Source organism: Plecotus auritus, assembly GCF_963455305.1.
Source record: "Plecotus auritus genome assembly, chromosome: 8".
In the NCBI taxonomy this organism is placed as follows: Eukaryota; Metazoa; Chordata; class Mammalia; order Chiroptera; family Vespertilionidae; genus Plecotus; species Plecotus auritus.
In genome coordinates, this window is record NC_137782.1 from 128231984 (window position 1) to 128239066 (window position 7083).

Genomic DNA, 7083 nt, shown 5'->3' on the forward strand with positions numbered 1-7083 from the left:
GTTTTCTCCTTCAGCCAATCAGGGTTGAGTAGAGCATAGGCTGAGCTGAGATGCCCAACCCTGGTAGAGGCGGAGCTAGACCCAGGTGTAGGTGGGAGTTCTTTCGCCAAATTGGTCTGGAGGTGTCCTCTCCTGCGTGAGGGCTAAGCAGAGAAAAATTCCCATCTAACCAGGTAGAGTTGAAGACCCAGAGTAACCCACTGATAGGACCAGGGCACTCCTACCCCAACTAGATTTTGTCAAGGGGACTATAGAAATCAACAGCAAGTAAATGAAAATGGGAATGAGGAGAGAGGGGCAGAGCCGCATGGAACTGTGGAGGTTTGGAAAGACTTCGGAGAGCTTCCTAAGGGAAGACTAAACTCTTAACTTCCATGAGGGCAGGGACCATTGTTTGTGTGTCCACTGTACCCCCAGTCCTAGCACAGTGCCTGGCACATAGTATGCCCTCAACAAATATTTATTGAATAAAAGAGTGACTGACTCAATGAATGAATGAATGAGTGAGTGAGTGAGTGATGTAGAAGAGAAAGGTTAGCCAAAACCGGTTTGGCTCAGTGGATAGAGCGTCGGCCTGCGGACTGAAAGGTCCCGGGTTCGATTCCGGTCAAGGGCATGTACCTTGGTTGCGGGCACATCCTCAGTGGGAGGTGTGCAGGAGGCAGCTGATCGATGTTTCTCTCTCATCGATGTTTCTAGCTCTCTATCCCTCTCCCTTCCTCTCTGTGAAATATCAATAAAATATATTTAAAAAAAAAAAAAAAGAGAAAGGTTAAAGCCAAGAGCACAGTGGAAGTACCACTGGAATGTTCCATGGGGGTAGCTGACAGGAAGTGTCAGGTGTAACAATATTCTCCACAGAGATCCAAAACTACCAAGGGCCAAAGAAGGGTTTCACACACACACACACACACACACACACACACATCTCTCACCCCCCTTCAGGGCCAAAGAAGGGTTTCACACACACACACACACACACACACACACACACACACACACACCTCACCCCCCTTCCCCGCGGCCTTGGAGACCGCCGGCCTGAGGGGGGCGCCTTCCTCTGCGGGGGCGCGCGGGGAGCCGAAGGGCGGGGTAATGGGGTCTTGGCCTTCCCACAGCAGGGGGGGACACCAGCGCCTCTCCACAGCTCCGGGCAGGAGAAGAACTAAGGAGACCTGAGGGAGGAAACAGGAGGGAAACAAAAGAAGCCACCTCCAAGCTTGGGCTTCGGCCAGCTCGCGCCTTCCCCCAGGAGGTGTTAGCAGCTCGGGCCTGGGGCAAGAGGGACGCCCAGAGGCCAAAACCCACCGCGGGTCCGGCTCAGCCCTGGCAGGCTCAGCCCTGGCAGGGGTTTCTGACCAGAGGACGGGCAGATGCCTTGTCTCTCGGGAGGGCTCTCCCAAGTATGGGGACTGGGCCACCCATATGACCCACGAAAATGTTCTAACTTCTTGTAAAGTCAGGAAAAAAAAAAAAGAAAGAATCAAAGAAAATGTTTTGATTTTTTTTTTCTTACGTCAGAAAAAAAAATGTGAAATTTTTTAGGGCCCGCAAAAAAAATCTATTCATTAATTTTTTTATTTATTTTTTAATGAGGTGAGAGTCCGGGAAGACAAAAGTGCTCAGGATCGCCCCTCCCGCATGGCTCAGTGGTTGAGCTTTGACCTACGAACCAGAAGGTCACGGTTGGATTCCCGGTCAGGGCACATGCCCCAGTTGTGGTTGCGGGCTCCATCCCAGTGTGGGGCGTGCAGGAGGCAGCGTTAAATGATTCTCACATCATTGCTGTTTCTCTCTCTCTTCCTATCTGAAATCAATAAGGATATTTTTTTAAATAAATTTTAAAAGTTCTCAAGATCCACGAAATTTTTGAGCCTTGAGGGAGGGAGAACCATTGAAAATCATTAGTCGCACATAAATTGTCCTAAAGGCTATAAAAGCTTTTTGGTGGTGGGGGTGTGGGGGGACCTTAACCTATTAAGACCTAAAGTCTGTTATTTAAAGGATGAGGAGATTAAGGAGGGGAATGCTCAGACAGTGGGAACCACAGTGAGAGGCCCACAATTTGTGGATGTGAAAGGCGCCCCGGGCGTGGGGTAGGCTGGAAAGGGGTTGGTCAGGGGGTGGCATGGCTTCGGCCAGCTCTCATACAGATGCATACAGAATTTCGGAGCCAGAGTAAGGATTTTGGATTTTGTCCCAGGTATAATTGGAAACCATTGAAAGGTTTTTAGTAAGGGAGTAACTTGATGGCTTCTGGTGGTTGGAGGCTCAGTTCCAGGTTTAACCAGTTTGCAGGGACACCAGTAAGTGGGTGTTCTTGGCAAAAGTGGAGAATATAGTACAGGGTCAGCTGTAGTCAGATGCTGCTTAGTATTATGCCCAGACACATCAAATGCATTAATCATGTTTGAGGATATAGGGAAGAGAACGGCCTCTTACCTCATTAAAGTCCAGTCTTGGAATTGCACACAGTGTGGGATCTAAAAATGACTGTGCAAGCTGCAATTGTCAAAGTGATCTTTTTTAAAAAAAAAAATTGTTTGTTTGTTTAGAGAGGGAGAGGGATAGAGAGATAGAAATATCAATGAGAGAGAAACATTGATCAGCTGCCTCCCGCAAGCACCCCACTGGGGACCAAGCCCACAACACAGGTATGTGCCTGACTGGGAATCGAACCGGTGCATGGGTCGACGTTCAACCACTTGGCCAAACTGGCCGGCCAAAGTGATCTTAATAATCAATGGGGAAAATTACATGTGTTCTAGGACCTCTCAAAATTGTTGACAAATGTTAAAAGCTCTCTTATTGTCAGTTATAATGTACAGGGAAATGGAAAATAATAAAATTAGTATCTGTTTAGCACACTATAATTTAAAACATTAGAAACATTGAGAATTAAAGTGTTTTATATCTTTGTAAAATTATCAATGGTAGTTTGAATAGTGCTTGTGCTTCTCTTCTTCTCAAGACATAACTTAGGATAGAGCAAGCCTCTTTTCTATGCCTTAGCAAATTGTTATACTCCTAAGTTTGAATCTGCTTACAATATTTTATCCTTTGTGCTTTAAATTTTGTAAAATATTTCCAAGAGTCCCTCTACTATCAAGTTTTTTGCAGTGGTACTTTGTCTAGGACATCTTTTGTCATAACCACTTTTTTGTTCACTTTCACTAAGTTCCTCTGGCTGTTTATCTAGAGTCATCAAATGATGTCGTTGTCAATATTCTCAGCTCTTTCTTCTAAAACTCCATTTATGTTTGACCCAACTCTCACTTTCTGTATTATATCACCATTTCTGTTTGAGTAAATATGCCATAATTTATCCTTTCTAGCATTGATTAGCATATGTCTTGTTTGCAGTGTGGGGTAATTGGGAACAAGACTCTTATGGATACTCTTTTTTTTTTTTTTAATCTTTATTGTTCAGATTATTACAGTTGTTCCTCTTTTTTCCCCCAAAGCTCCTCTCCACCCGGTTCCCATCCCACCCTCTGCCCTTACCCCTCCGCACTGTCCTCATCCATAGGTGTATGATTTTTTGTCCAGTCTCTTCCTGCACCCCCCATACCCCTTCCCCGCCCCCTGAGAATTGTCAATCCACTCCCTTTCTATGCCCCTGATTCTATTATATTCACCAGTTTATTCTGTTCATCAGATTTTTTATTCACTTGATTTTTAGATTCACTTGTTGATTATATTTGTTGTTCATAATTTTTATCTTTACCTTTTTCTTCTTCCTCTTCTTTAAGAATACCTTTCAGCATTTCATATAATACTGGTTTGGTGGTGATGAACTCCTTTAGCTTTTTTTATCTGTGAAGCTCTTTATCTGACCTTCAATTCTGAATGATAGCTTTGCTGGGTGAAGTAATCTTGGTTGTAGGTTCTTGCTATTCATCACTTTGAATATTTCTTGCCACTACCTTCTGGCCTGCATAGTTTCTGTTGAGAAATCAGCTGACAGTCCTATGGGTGCTCCCTTGTAGGTAACTAACTGTTTTTCTCTTGCTGCTTTTAATATTCTCTCTTTGTCTTTTGCTCTTGGCATTTTAATTATGGTGTGGTCCTCTTTAGATTCCTTTTGTTTGGGGTTCTGTGCGCTTCCTGGACTTGTAAGTCTATTTCTTTCACCAGGTGGGGGAAGTTTTCTGTCATTATTTCTTCAAATAGGTTTTCAGTATCTTGCTCTCTCTCTTCTTCTGGCACCCCCATAATTCGGATGTTGGTACGCTTGAGGTTGTCCCAGAGGCTCCTTACACTATCCTCATATTTTTGGGTTCTTTTTTCTTTTTGCTTTTCCAGTTGGGTGTTTTTTGCTTCTTCATATTTCAAATCTTTGACTTGATTCTTGCAATCTTCTAGTCTGCTGTTGGATCTCTGTATATTATTCTTTATTTCAGTCAGTGTATGCCTAATTTCTAGTTGGTCCTTTTTCATATCCTCAAGGGTCTCACTAAATTTATCGGCAGTTTCTAGAAAATTCTTGAAAAACCTTATAACTGTGGTTTTGAACTCTATATCCAGTAGTTTGCTTTCCTCCGTTTCTTTCATTTGTGATCTGTTTCTTTGTCTCCACATTTTGGCTGCTTCCCAGAGTTGATAGAGTGGCTTTGTGTGCTAGGTGTCCTCTAGGGCCCAGTGGCTCAGCCTCCCCAGTTACCTGAGGTGGATACTCTTGGTGCACCCCTTTGTGTTCTGTGTGCACAGTCTTGTTGTAATTAAGCCTTGATTTTTGTTGGTATTACTGGGAGGAATTGGCCTCCAGGCCAATTGGCTGTGAGAATCAGCTGTGTCTATGATGGGAGAACTTCTGTGCTGGAGACACCCTTATGAGGCAAGACTTGCTTCAGTGGGGCTTTGGTGCTCACTGAGTCTGCCCCCTGAGTGTGTCCCTTATGGATCTGAGGAGTTGTAATCTGGATGGTTCTACTCTGACCTCTGGGTACACTGGCTCTTGGATCTCCAAGGAGGTGCTAATTTAGCCTCTGCCTGAGGCCAACCAGCAGGAGCTACGGAGAGAACTGCAGATTCCTCTTCTTTGTTTGGGGTTTGGAGGTGCCCAGATGAGGCCCAGCTGTGAAGCAATACAAGCTGCTGTGGGGCCTTGGGCTTTCTTTTGGATGTTCTGGGTCTCTCTGACCCAGCTGCAGTTTGTTAGGTAATTTTAGATTGCAAAGGGGCAGGCCATTCATATGCAAAAGCCTCTGTGCACAGCTTGGGTGGGGCAGGGTCTCAGGGAATCAACAAGGCGGAGCAAACAGCTATGGTTGATCCTCAGCCCTGCCTTAAGAGGCCCTCAGGTCTCAGTGTCCTGTGGTAATTTCTGCAAGCACCTCGGAGAAAACGCCACCCTTGATTTCCACCCGATGCTAGACAGTCCAGTTTCTCCCTGTATGAGTCTGAGTCCCCAGAGTCTCGCCAGAACTGGAGTTCAGAGCAGTCGGGAGCTTGTGTCTCCCTCCTGATTGAAAAAGACAACTGCATCCTCAGTTGTCAGCCCTTTCTCGCACATGCCTCCGTACCTCTGCACTTTACTTCCGCACCTCCTCTGAGTCTCAGTGTGCTTTTCTCTTTCCTTCTAGCTGTAGAATTTCCACTCAGCCAGCCTTTCTGTGGTTCTGGATGATGTCCGTTTTGTCTTTTAGTTGTAGTTTTGAAGTGGTTGTGAGCGGCAGCAATTTTAGGTGTTTACCTATGCCACCATCTTGGTTTCTCTCTGGATACTCTTTATGCTGCTATGATCTGATTTTGTTCATGTACCTTATGCATGTCATTATTAACATTATATGATTGTGAACAAAAATATCCAAAAGGATCTATGGATAAATTATTAAAATTAGTAAGAAAGTACAGCAAAGTTGTTAAATTTAAAAAATCAATGTATAAGAGAAACCAAGATGGCGGCATAGGTAAGCACCTAAACTGCTGCCACGCACAACAATTTCAAAACTACAACTAAAAGACAGAACGGACACCATCCAGAACCACAGGAAAGCTGGCTGAGTGAAAATTCTACAACTAGAAGGAAAGAGAAAAGCTCACAGAGAATTGGAGGTACGGCAAAGGGTCTTTGTGCACACAGAGAGGAAGGGCGGCTGAGAGCCTGGCTGACTTCCTCTGGCGGAAGGGGGAAGGAAGCCCCCGACCGCACTGAACCCCAGTTCTGACTTCACTGAACCCCAGTCCCGGGCGAAACCCCGTGGACCCAGGCTCATACAGGGGGAGTCTGGACTGTCAGGTAGAGAGAAAGGCACCCGGAGACTCGGAGACCCGGGGGAGACCCGGGGGAGCCCCAGCAGGCAGGGTTCTGGAGGCGTGCGTACCAGTGTGCACAAAGGCTGCGGAGGTTGCCACAGGCTTTCCCTAGCAGAAGGGAGTCCGAAGCTCCTGACTGCACTGAACCCCAATTCTGACTGCACTGAACCCCAGTTCCAGGTGAGCCCCTGGGTACCAGCGCTCTTACGGGGGGGGGGGGGGCAATCTGGACTGTCGGGCAGAGACTCGGGAGCCAGGGAAGGCAGAGGTCTGCAGGCGCACACGTGTGCAAGGGCAAGGCTGTCTGCTCCACCCTGAGACTCCACCCCATCCAAGCTGAGCACAGAGGCTATTGCAATTTGGCAAGTCTAATCCTATAAGGCTGTCTCCAGCACCAAACTTCTCCCAGCGTAGACACAGCTGATCCTTACAGCCAACTGGCCTGGAGGTCAATTCCTCCCAGTGATACCAACAACAATCAAGACTTAACTACAACAAGGCTGTACACACAGTCCACAAAGGGGTGCACCAAGAGTGTCCACCTCAGGTTAACTGGGGAGGCCGAACCACTGGGCCATATAGGAAACCTAGCACACAAATCTACCCTACCAATTCAGGGAAGCAGTGAAAATGTGGCATCAAAGAAACAGATCACAAACGAAAGAAATGGAGGAAAACAAACAACTGGATATAGAATTCAAAACCACGGTTATAAGGCTTTTCAAGAATATCCTAGAAAAGGCCAATAAATATAACGAGACCCTCGAAGATATGAAAAAGGACCAACTAGAAATTAAACATACACTGACTGAAATAAAAAATATT